A 13,101-nucleotide genomic window follows, 5' to 3' on the forward strand; every position below is an offset into this window, starting at 1 on the left:
AGATATTAGTCTCCTATCAGATATATGGTAACCAAATATTTTCTCCCATTGGGTAGGCTGTCTTTTCACTTTCTTGACAAACTCCGTTTAGGTGCAAAAGGCTTTAATTTTGAGGAGGTCCTCTTTGCCTATTTGTTTTTTTGCTGCCCATGCTTTGGGTGTGAAGTTCATGAAGCCATTTCCTATTACAAGTTCCTGTAGATGCTTCTCTACATTGTTTTCCAAGGTCTTTATGGTCTTGGCTCTTACATTTAGGTCTTTGATCCAACTTGAGTTGATTTTTGTATAAGGTGTGAGATGGTAATCCGCTTTCATTCTTTTGCATATGGATATCAAATTCTCCAGGCACTATTTGTTAACGAGACCATTCTCTCCCAGTTGGGTGGGCTTGGTGGACTTATTGAATATCAGATGACTGTGTATATGAGGATCTATCAGAACTCTCAATTCAGTTCCACTGGTCAATGTATCTATCCTTGTGCCAAAACCATGCTGTTTTCACTACTGTGGCTTTGTAGTATGTTGTGAAGTCAAGTAGTGTGATTACTCCAATATCGTTTTTCTTTTTCAATATGTCTTTGGCTATTTGGGGCCTCTTTCCTTTCCAAATAAATTTCATAATTATATTTCCTAGTTCATTTTAAAATGCTGTATTGATTTTTATTGGGATTGCAACGAATATGTAAAACAATTTTGGTAGGATACACATCTTAATGGTATTTAGTCTTTCTCTCCATGAACAGGGAATATTCTGTTTAAGTTTTCTTTGATTTCCTTGAACAATGTTTTGTAGTTTTCTGTGTATAAGTCTTTTACATCTTTAGTTAATTTATTCCTAGGTATTTGATTTTTTTATTTACTATTGAAATGGTATTTGTTTCTTGATTTCCTCCTCAGATTGCTCTTTGTTGGTACACAGAAATGTTACTGATTTTCGCACATTGATCTTATAACCTGAGACATTACTGAATTCATTTATAAGTTCTAGAAGCTTTGTTGTAGATTTCTCAGGGCTTTCTATGTATAGGATCATGTCATGTACAAATAGTGAAATTTTCACTTCTTCCTTTTCAGTTTGGATGCCTTCTATATCTGGTTCTTGCCTCAGTGCTTGAGCAAGTACTTCTAATACAATATTCAATAGAAGGCATGATAGTGGGCATCCTTGTCTTGTTTCTGGTCTTAGAGGAAAGATTTTAGGATTTTACCATTGTAAATGATGTTAGCTGTGGGTTTTTCATGTATACTCTTTTCATGTTCTGGAAGTTTCCTCCTGTTCCTATCTTTTGCAGTATTTTTATCAAGAAAGGGGCTGTATTTTGTCAAATGCTTTTTCTGCATCTATAGATATGATTATGTGATTTTTTTCCTTCAATCTGTTTACATGGTGTATGACATTAATTGAGTTTCTTATGTTGAACCATCCTTGCATACCAGGAATGAAACACACTTGGTTATGGTGTATAATTCATATAATGTGTTGTTGAATATGATTAGCAAGTATTTTTTTTAGGACTTTCACATCTAGGTTCATTAGGGAGATTGGTCTGTAATTTTCCTTTCTTGTGGTGTCTTTGTTTGGCTTTTGTATTAGGGTAATGTCAACATCATACAATGAGTTAGGTGATGTTCCTTCTATTTCAATTTTTTGGAAGAGTTTACGCAAGATTGGTATTAATTCTTTCTGGAACGTTTGCTAGAATTCACCTGTAAAGCCATCTGGACCAGGGCTCTTTTTATTGGGGAGGTTTTTTGTTTTGGGGTTTTTTTTTCTTTTTTTTTTCCTTTATTTTTTTAATGCTACATTTAAAAAAATGAGGTCCATATATACCCCCCACTCCCCTCACCCCACTCCTCCCCCCATAACAAAAACCTCTTCCATCATCATGAGACATTCATTGCATTTGGTGAATACATCTCTGAGCACCACTGCACCTCATGGTCAACGGTCTACATCATAGCCCACACTCTCCCACAGTCCACCCAGTGGGCCATGGGAGGACATACAAAGTCTGGTGACTGTCCTTGCAGCACCACCCAGGACAACTCCAACCCCCAAAAATAGCCCCACATCACATCTCTTCCTTCCACTCCCTACCCCCCAGCAGCCACCATAGCCACCTTCTCTACACCAATGCCACATTTTCTTCAATTACTTATCACAACAGTTCATGAATAGAATATCAGGAAGTCCACTCTAATCCATACTCTATTCCTCCATCCTGTGGACCTTAAAATGGTTGTGTCCACTCCACATCTATATCAAGAGGGGGCTTAGGTTCCACATGGATGCTGGATGCAATTCTCCTGCTTTCAGTTGTAGGTACTCTTGGCTCCCTGGTGTGGTGGTTGACCTTCTTCACCTCCATGTTAGCTGAGTGGGGTAAGTCCAATAAACCAGAGTATAGGAGTTGCTAGTCTTTTGAGGCTCAGGGCCTGGCTATCACATGGTCAGTCCAGAGATTCAGGTTCCCTGGGTATATATTAAACCCCAGCACCAACTACAGATCTGGTAAAAGTAACAGGAGAGACTTGTGAACAAAGATCACATCTCAGTCCAGCACCATCACACAGAAACACAAACTCCAAAGTAGGCCCAAATGACATGGCACTGAATTCCATCTGCCATGACCATAAACCTGTGGGTTTCTGTAGCCCTCAGAAGAACTAATACCTGGGGTTGTATCTACTTTAGCTGTCTCTGGGACTCTGCTGAGGTGTGCATAAGGACGACCCCTCTGATGACCTCCCAGCTCTTTTTGGAGACTCATAGCCACACAAACTCATCTGTCCTTTCCATTTCCCCCTTGATGCAGGTCAAAAAGCATTTTTAACTCCTGGTATTATATGTAGATTGAGATATTCTGCTGGTCCGAGCCAACCCTCCTAGTCAAGGCTATTTTCTAGTTACATCATCAGCTGGTACCCAGCAGCAATCCCTTGGCACCAGGGAGGCTCATCCCCAGGAGTCACGTCCCATGCTGGGGGGAAGGCAACGCATCTACATGTTGGGTTTGGCTTCGAGACTGGCCACATTTGAGCAACACAGAGGCTCTCAGGAGGAAACTCTTAGGCACCCTGCCGTTCTAGGCCTTGTTCTTATTTCAGGTATATAGGCTTACAAGCATAGTCATTAGTATCAAGGGCTCATTGTTGGACCTTCTTTCTTTTTTGATCTTTGCCGTTGCACTTGGGGGATCATTGCTGTTCCTTTAGGGACTGTGATAGAGCTCTCCTGGCTAGGAACCCAGCACTCCCTCAGGTGTTGTTTTTAATTGTAACCACTATGAAAATATCCAAACATTTTTATGAACCCTGGATATATGCCCTGGAGAACTACCTGCCAACCATATGTCCCCTATCAATAACATCCCACACCAGTATTCCTCCCCTGCCATTGTTGAACCTCTCTGTGAAGCAAAAATTCTTCAAAAATGAAGCCCAATATATTGCCAGGTTCCATTAATAGTAAAATGGAATATAGTGATGCATTTAAAGGTTAGATATAGAATACATATTAATTTAGAAAAATTAAGGTAAAAATAAATAGGGGTATCAAAAAATTTAAAAATGCAAAAGCTTTGTTTTTGATGTTGTGCCTTCCATCACTGTAATAAGTGTTGCCCTGTATGCAAATTGGCAAGGCAACTTCTTCTGTGTTTTCCTCAGTGTCTACGTCCTTTCTTTCTTTCTTTTCCCTAATTATTAAGCTTATCTTCAGAAAAGTTTTAGATCAGAGTAATTCATATATATAATATACAGTACTCCCACATATCCAACATAAAACCCTTTTCCCTTCCACAGCAATAATCTTTTTACATATTCATACTATATTTACTGAAACTGATGTACAGATATTGAGACAATAGCATTCAAACAAGGTAACATTTGGGTTTACATTGTGGTTTATATTTTAGACTATACAATTTTTAAAAATTTTTAGTTATCTTATGTTTTACATTATGATTTACATTTTAGCCTATCCAGCCCCTACACATTTTTGGTGTAATTTAACATTTCTTATATCCATCCTTGCATAATCCTGTGGGACACTTCTATTGCCCACACAGTTACATTGATTCCATCTATTCAATACCTCTTTCCCCCTCCCCTTAGGGCCCACAGCGACAGTCACTCTTCATTGCTTGAAGGGCCATGTTCAGAGATACTTGCAACAATGTTGAGGGCTTGACATGCTCAACTACCCTAATGCATTGGGAGCCACCATTTCTCTTGAGAGATACAATTCCCTCTATTTGAGAACATCAGTCCTCCCCAGGATGTGAGTATACCTTCACTCTCATTATATGGGTCTCTATCCAATTATATAACCCACAATGACAAAATGAGCACTCACACACTCCCTAGAAGCCTGTCCTGTATCAGATTACCCCCTTTAAGCATCTTAAACAGGTAACCTTCCTTATTATATTTTTGAAAAAGTTTTCTCAGCATTATACTCTCAACCAAATACCTGACAATCTCCTATGTTTGTATGTTCCCCCATTCTCCCCCCAATTTCTTGGGCAATATTACCCATTCTCCCATCCCTATCCCCCCTCAAGCCCACAAAGCCCCACCCAAAGGTAACCCTATGCCCCCATTTTATCCCTTCCTTGTACAAATACTTACCTCCAGCTTATCATAGATTTCACCCATGTAGGTGTCAGCTTACATCCTTCCTCTACCCCCCAATTTTCTTTAAGCCTATCATCCAGTCTTTAGCTCTCTTAAGCAACTTGGTTTACTTATTTCATATCATTGAGGTCATGTAGTATTTGTCCTTCAATGCCTGGGTTGTTTCACTCAACATAAGGTTCTCAAGATTCATCCATGTTATTACATGTGTCTGTAGTGTATTCATTCTTAAAGCTGAGTAGTATTCCATTGTATGTATATACCACATTTTATTTATCCATTCATCTGTTGATGGGTATTTGGGTTGATTCCTAGTTGGGAGGTTTTTAATGACTGATGCTGTCTCTCTACTTGTGATTGGTTTGTTGAGATTGTCAATTTCTTGTTTCATCAGTGTAGGCTGCTTCTATGGTTCTAGGAATTTGTCCACTTCCTCTAAATTGTCCTTCTTGTTGGCATATAGTTTTTCAAAGTATCCTCTTATGATAGTCTTTATTTTGGTGGGGTCAGTGGTGATAATCCCTCTCTCATTTCTTATTTTGTGTATTTGCATCTTCTCTCTTTTTTTCTTTGTTAGTCTAGTTAAGGGCTTGTCAATTTTATTGATCTTCTCAAAGAACTAGCTCTTGGTTTTGGTCTTTTCTAGTGCTTTCTTATATTCTATTTCACTGAGTTCTGCTCTGATCTTTGTTATTTCTTCCTGTCTTCTTCCTTTGGGTTAGTTTGTTGTTTTTCACTAACTCCTCCAAGTGTACAGTTTGGTCTTCAATTTTAGTTCTTTCTTCTTTTTGATTTTTGAATTTATGGCTATGAACTTCCCTCTCAGCACAGCTTTTGCTGCATCCCATAAGTTTTGATATATTATCATTATCATTAGCTTAAAGGTAGCTATTGATTTCTTTTGAGATTTCTCCTTGACCCACTCTTTGTCAAAGAGTGTGTTGTTAAACTTCCATATTTTGGTGCCAAATCTGGGTCTCTGGCTTTTGCAGATTTCCAACTTCATTCCACTGTGATCAGAGAAATTATTTTGTATGATTTCAATCTTTCTGAATTCATTGAGATTTTCTCTGTGGCCTAGCATGTGGCCTATCTTGGAGAATGATCCATGTGCACTTGAGAAGAATGTATATCTTGCTGTATTTGGGTATAATGTTCTGTATATGTCTATTAGGTCCAACTCCTCTAATAAATTGTTCAAAGTCTTTGTTTCCTTATTGATTCTCTGTTGAGATGTTCTGTCCTATGATGATAGTGGTGTATTAAAGACCCCTCTATAATTGTATTTCTTCACTTAGTTTTTCCAGTGTTTGCCACACATATTTGGAGGCACCCTGGTTAGGGGCATAAATGTTCATGATTGTTCTTTCTTTTTGAAAGATTATCCCTTTCACTAATATATAGTGTCCATCTTTGTCTCTCACAGTAGTTTTGCATTTAAAGTCTATTTTGTCCAATATTAATATGGTTACTCCTGCCCTGTTTTGGATACTGTTTGACTGTAAGATTGTTTTCCAGCTGTTCATTTTCAACCTCCTTCAATCCTTGGGTCTAAGATGTGTTTCTTGTAGACAGCATATAGATGGGTCATATTTCCTTATCCATTCTTCCAATCTGTCTCTTAACAGGTGAATTTAATCCATTAACATTCGATGTTATTACTTTCAAGGAATTACTTGTATTAGCCATATTGTCTTTGGATTTGTGTTTGTCTTTTCTTTTTTCTCTTTTTTTGTCTTTTTGGTTGTTCTTATACTCTCCACCAATTCCCCCTCTCCTGTTTTTTTCTTTCCTCCTCCAGAACTCCCTTTAGTATTTCTCAAAGGGTATGTTCTTATTGGCATACTCTCTTAGGTTCTATTTATCTGTGAATAATTTGAACTCTCCATCATTTTTGAATGCTAGCTTTGCTGGATAGAGTATTCTTGGTTGGAAATTTTTTCTTTTAGTACCTTAACTATATCATACCATTGCCTTCTTGCTTCCATTCTTTCATATGAGAAATCAGCACTTAATCTTATTGAGCTGCCTTTGTATGCAATGGTTCTCTTTTCTCTTGCTGCCTTCAGTATTTTCTCTTTTTCTTGGGCGTTGTATAATTTGACAAATATATGTCTTGGGGTAGGCCTGTTGGAATTTATGCTATTTGGGGTGTGTTGTGCTTCCTGGACATGTTCATCCATCTCCCTCAATAGGTTTGGGAAGTTTTCAGCCATTATTTCCTCCAACACCCCTTTTGTCCCCTTTCCCTTCTCTTCTCCTTCTGAGGTGCCTATAGTGCATATATTTGTGCATTTTGCCTGTCATTCAGGTCCTTAAGTCCCTGCTGGATTTTTCCTAGCTTTTTATTGATCAATTCTACTATCTGTTTGTTTCAGATGTACTGACTTCCACAACACTAATTCTTTCCTCTACCTCTTCAAATCTGCTGTTATTTGCTAAGAGTGTATTTGTGCTGTTCATCACCATTATATCCATTATCTGTTTGTGTAAGTTTACAATTTCTTCTGTATGCTCTCCAAGTGTTTTCTTAATACCCATAATCTCTTCCTTCACTTCCTTAAGTTGGTCTATGATATATGTTTTGAGAGCTTTGATTAGTTGTTCAATGTTTTGCTCCTCTTCCTGGTTTTTAGTTTCTTCATTGGATTGGTTCATGTTTTCCTGATTACTAGTGTGGTTTGCAATTTTTTGTTGCTGTCTGGTCATCATTTTATCCTGATGGGTTTATTCAGTTCCTTAGCTTCTCCATCTAGTCTTGGGGCTTATTTAGGTGTTGTTTTTGTGTGTGTGTGCTAAGTCTACCCTTTGATACTTTGTTCTTCTTCTTATATTTCTTTTTTTGTGTGTGTAAGTTCCCTTGAAGGAATATATTAAGCCAGGGAAAGCAAAAGGGGTAAGAAAAGAAAAAGTATAATGATAGTATTGATAGTAAGTGTTAATAGAAGAACTATGTGAGATCTAGGAGAATGGATATTAAGCTCATGTAAGCTGTGTAGAGTTATAACAGTAAAAAAGTAGAGTACCTACAAAGAGATGGTAAAATGATTATGGAGCAGAACATAGTATGAATTAAAAGGCCAGTGAGGTCAGGAGAGAGGGAAAGAGAAAAGAAAGGGCAATAACATGAAGAGTGAATAAAAGATAAAAAACAGAATACATGTGTTAGAAATAAAAAGTCAGAAAAATTGGGGGCTAAACAAAGAGAGGTAGAATGAAAGAGAAACAATAGACGGTGGAGGATAGAAAGATGTAAAGGAAAGGGGATAGCATTGGTAGCCAAAATCAGTATATATAGAAAAGAGGAAATCAAGAATGAGGAAGCCCAGCAAATAAGAAACACTGCCCACAGCACCTAATAGAAAAAAGAAAAAAGAAGAAAAGGGAAAAAAAGAAAAAGAAAAAAAAAAGGTCAAGAAAGAAAAAAAGGTGGGGTATGGGGGGATAAAGAGGAAGGAAAAACAAGAAAACAAACCAACAAAAAAGACCAGACAAGGCCTCAAGCAAGGAATCCTCTTTGTAACTGTATAAACTGCTTAGGAGTCTGACCATCCCCCTTTCTCCCTTCCTCACTTCCCGCTGTCCCAGGGCATCAGGAAGGCTGTGTGAGGGCTTCCTTCAGAGATTCGAATGGGACCCTGGTGAATCAACTCACCACAGAAAATAATGACTCTTAGTTTCTTGAGAGAGAGCACCCACACCTTGCCAGGAACAATAAATATGCTATTGGAAGCCTGCAAAGCACATCCTATTGTCTGTCTCCTTTAAGTGTACTATGGGGGGCTAATTTTCTGACTCCACCTTCTCCCAGATCAAGTTTCCCTATTCCAGGGGATTTAGGTAAATTGGGCTCTCTCAGCAGATTCACCTCTCCTCTCTTCCTAGCCTCTCCCATTCCAGCTGGTATTCTCCTCTAAGCTCAAAAAAAGGGGACCAGAAAATTGAACCTGCACTCCTTGGGCCCCTCTGCACCTCTCACCAAAACCCTCCCACTCTTGGAGTTTGTCCAAGACTGGAGGGCTAGGCGAATGTCAGAGTTCTGGGAGTGCTAGGTTCAGGGAATGCAGGCCTGGAAGAATGCAGGCTTGGAGTACATGGGTTTGGGGAATGTGGGTTATGGAGAATGCAGCATTCAGGGAATGTGAGATTCAGGAAACACAGGTGTGGGGATTGCATGTTTGGGCAACCCAGGGCTTGGGAATGTTGCCATGTGACCAGTGGTGTTCAGAGAATGCTGCAGCTCTCAGCCCTATGGGAAGGGTTTTTGCCTTCCTACAGCTTCAGAACTTGTGGTTTTTACCCTGAGTAAGCACAACCTTTGTCTCAGTCTCTCCAGACTAACATCCAGACACCTCCTGCTTTGTAGCTTCCCCAAACTGCCTGCTTAGGCAGGATTCTGTCCTCACTCTGCTGGTTTTTTGCAGGAGAGATGACCAGTGTGCACTCACTTGGATGGTGCACTCACTCAGATGCCATCTTGCCCCATCTCCTCAACAGCTTTGCCTTAAAAGTCTTTCACTGAATATAAGTATAGCTACTCCTGCTTTTTTTGTTGTTACTGCATCCATGGACTATCTTTTTTAAGCTTTTCACTTTTAATCTATTTGTATCCTTGAGTCTAAAGTGAGTCTTTTATAGACAGCATATAGATGGCTTTTATTTCTTATCCATTCTGCCAGTCTGTGTCTTGTATTGGGAAGTTTAGTCCATTATCACTCAATAGTATTACACTAAAGGCAGTTCTTCACCTTTTTTGACCTTTGAGTATTATCTGTCATATCTCATTTCCCCTACTTTTTTTACATTTTTACTGATAAAATCTTCATTTCTAGACTCTCTTCCAAGCCTCTCTCTCCTGTCATTTCTTTTCAGGCTGTATAGCTTTTGTATTTTCTGCAAAACCAGTCACTTGTTTACAAAGTCACTCAGTTTTTGTTTATCTGTGAATATTCTAAACTTGCCATCATTTTTAAAAACAATCTTGCTGGATATAAGATTCTTGGCTGGCAGTTTTTCTTTCATATCTTAATATATTGTACCACCGCCTTCTTGCCTCCAGTTCTGATGAGAAATCAGCAATTAATCTTATTGGACATACCTTATATTAATGAATCATTTTTCTCTTGCTACTTTCAGAATTCTCACTTTATATTTGGCATTTGACATTCTGATTAGTATGTGTCACAGAGAAGGTCTATTCAGATTTATTTGCATTGGTGTACCTTGTGCCTCTTAAACATGGTTATCTAAGTCCTTCAATAGAGTTGAGACATTTCCTCAAATATTCTTGCTGCCTCTTTTCCCTTCTGTTCTGCATCTGGGACACACATGACATGTATGTTTGCATGCTTCTGGTTATCATTTAGTTCCCTGAGACCGTATTCAACTTTTTCAATTCCTTATCTGTTCTGTGTGTTCACTTTCAGAGGCTGTCTGTAAGCTCACTGATCTTTCTTCTGCTTCCTCATATCTGTTGTTATATGCCTCCAGTGTATTTTTTAAAAATTAACTTATTGAAGCATATCACTCATACATAAACATACATAAACAATGAGTGTATAATGAGAGTTGTGAATTTACAAAGCAAATATATATAACATGATACAGGACTCTCATAACTCACCCTATGACCAGTAACTTGCATTGTTATTGAACCTTTTTAACTAATGATTAAAGAGCATTGTCAGATAATCTATTCATGAACTATTGTGATTAGTAATCAAAGAAAATGTGGCATTGGTGTGGAGAAAGTGGCCATGGTGGCTGCTGGGGGTAGGGAGTGGGAGGAAGAGATGAGATGCGGGGCCATTTTTGGAACTTGGAGTTGTCCTGGGTGGTGCTGCAGGGACAGTTACCAGACATTGTATGCCCTCCCATGGCCCACTGGGTGGAATGTGGGAGAGTGTGGGCTATGATGTGGACCATTGACCATAGGGTGCAGCAGTGTTCAGAGATGTATTCACCAAATGCAATGGGTGTCTAATGATGATGGAGGAGATTGTTGTTATGGGGGGAGGAGTGGGGTGAGGGGGTGGGGGTATATGGGACCTCATATTTTTTTAATGTAATATTAAAAAAATAAAGACAAAAAAGAGCATTGTCAAAATATTACTACTAACCAAAGCATTTCCCCCCAACCAACCATATTATTATTATCTTTATATCATTTATATATAAATATACATAAACAATTATATGTATAGTAAAAGTTGAGAACTTACAAAGCAAACGTGCATGACATCATAGAGGGATCCCACACATCAACCCTCCACCAACACCTTGCATTGTCGTGAGACGTTTGTTACAAATTATGAAAAACTATTGTCCAAATCTTGCCACTAATCATAGTCCTTATCTTTCAACACACCAATTATTATTGTTTAAATATATTTTTTATTATAGAAGTTGTAAACTTATAAAACAATCATGCACATGTGCAGAATTTCCAAACAACACCCCTCCATCACATTGTGGTGTGTCATTTGCTACATATAAAATAATATCATCTGATTATTGCCATAATCATAGTGTACATTTGGCTCACATTTTCCATACTGCCTCATTATCAACACAGTACATCTTTTGAATACATTCAAGAATGTTATATTATTACTACTAACCACAGTCCATAGGTCACTCCAGCTGTATTTTTCCCGTGCTTCTCCACATTCCCAACACCCTGCAGTAGTGATGTACATTTGTTCTAGTTAACAAAGGACACTCTTGCATCTGTACCTTCAACCACAATTTTCATCCACCTCTCGGTTTACTGTGCTATCCAGTTCCTAGATTATTCTCAAGCATTCTGTCAATTGGCATTTACATAACTAGTTTACCATTTTCAGTCACATGAAATGTGACTGGTTCTTGCTTTTATTTTTAGTTTTTTGATCCATTTTGAGTTAGTTTTTGGATAAGGTGTGAGATAGGGATCCTCTTTCCTTCTTTCAGATATGAATGTCCAATTCTTTCAGCACCATTTGTTAAATGGATTGTTCTGCCTGAGCAGACAATCTAGTCTGCTGGACAGGCTAGTAAAAAATCACATGACCATAATTGTGAGGGTCTGTTTCTGAAATATCAGTTTGGTTCCATTTGTCCATTGTGTATGTCTTTAGGTCAGTACCATGTTGTTTTTACCACTATACATAGGTATCATGATTTAAAGTCTGGAGATTGAGGGTTCATTTTTCCTTTTTATGCTGTTTCTGGCTATTCAGGACTTCTCACCCTTCCAAATAAATTTAATGATCGTGTTTTCAATTTTTTCTTTAATGCTGGTGGAATTTTTATCAGGATTGCATTAAATATGTATGATCAATTGGAGTAGATTTGACATCTTAATGATATTTAGTCTTCCAATCCATGAGCATGGGATGTTCTTCCAGTTACTTAGGGCTTTTTTTCATTTGTTTGAACATTGAGTTGCAGTTTTCTGAATACAAGTGCTTTACATCATTAAGTTTATTCCTGATTATTTGAGTTTTATCTGTCATATTTTATTTTCACCACTCTTTTGACACTTTTAGTTACTTTTATTGATATAATCTTCATTTCTAGACTGTCTTCCAGGCCCCTCTCTCCTGTCTTTTCTTTTCAGGCTCTAGCACACTCTTTAGTATTTCCTGAAAATCTGGTCTCTTGCTTAGAAATTCTCTCAGTTTCTGTTTATCTCTAAATATTCTAATTTCACCCTCATTTTTGAAAGACAGTCTTGTTGGATATAAGATTCTTGACTGGAAGTTTTTCTCTTGTAGTATCTTAAATATATCAGACCACTGTTTTCTTGCCTCCATGGTTTCTGATGAGAAATCAGCACTTAATCTTATTGGATATCCCTTATATGTTATGCATTGCTTTTCTCTTGTTGCTCTCAGAATTCTCTCTTTGTCTTTGGTCTTTGACATTCTGATAAGTATGTGTCTTGGAGTTTGTCTATTTGGATTTTTTCAGATGGAAGTACGTTGTGCTTCTTGGACATGGATATCTATGTCCTTCTATAGAGTTGGGAAATATTCTACCTTTATTTCTTTAAATATTCCTTCTGCCCCTTTTCCCTTCTCTTCTCCTTCTGGGACACCCATGACATGTATGTTTGCATTCCTTTTGCTGTCATTTAGTTCCCTGAGACCTTGTTAAATTTTTTCCGTTCTTTTCTTCATCTCTTCTTTTGTATGTTCACTTTCAGAGGCTATTTCTTCAAGTTCACAATCCTTTCTTCTGCCTCCTCACCTCTGCTATCATATGGTTCCAATTTTTTTTTAATTTCATTGATTGCACCTTTCATTCCCATAAGATCTGCTATTTTTTTATGTATGCTTTCAAATTCTTCTTTATGCTCATCCAATGTCTTCTTAATATGCTTAATCTCTTTAGCCATCTCATTGAATTTATTAAGGAGATTTGTTTGAACATCTATAATTAGTTGTCTCAATTCCTTTATGTCATCTGGAGGCTTATCTT

The sequence above is a fragment of the Dasypus novemcinctus genome, chromosome 8 (genome assembly GCF_030445035.2).
Source record: "Dasypus novemcinctus isolate mDasNov1 chromosome 8, mDasNov1.1.hap2, whole genome shotgun sequence".
Classification (NCBI taxonomy): domain Eukaryota; kingdom Metazoa; phylum Chordata; class Mammalia; order Cingulata; family Dasypodidae; genus Dasypus; species Dasypus novemcinctus.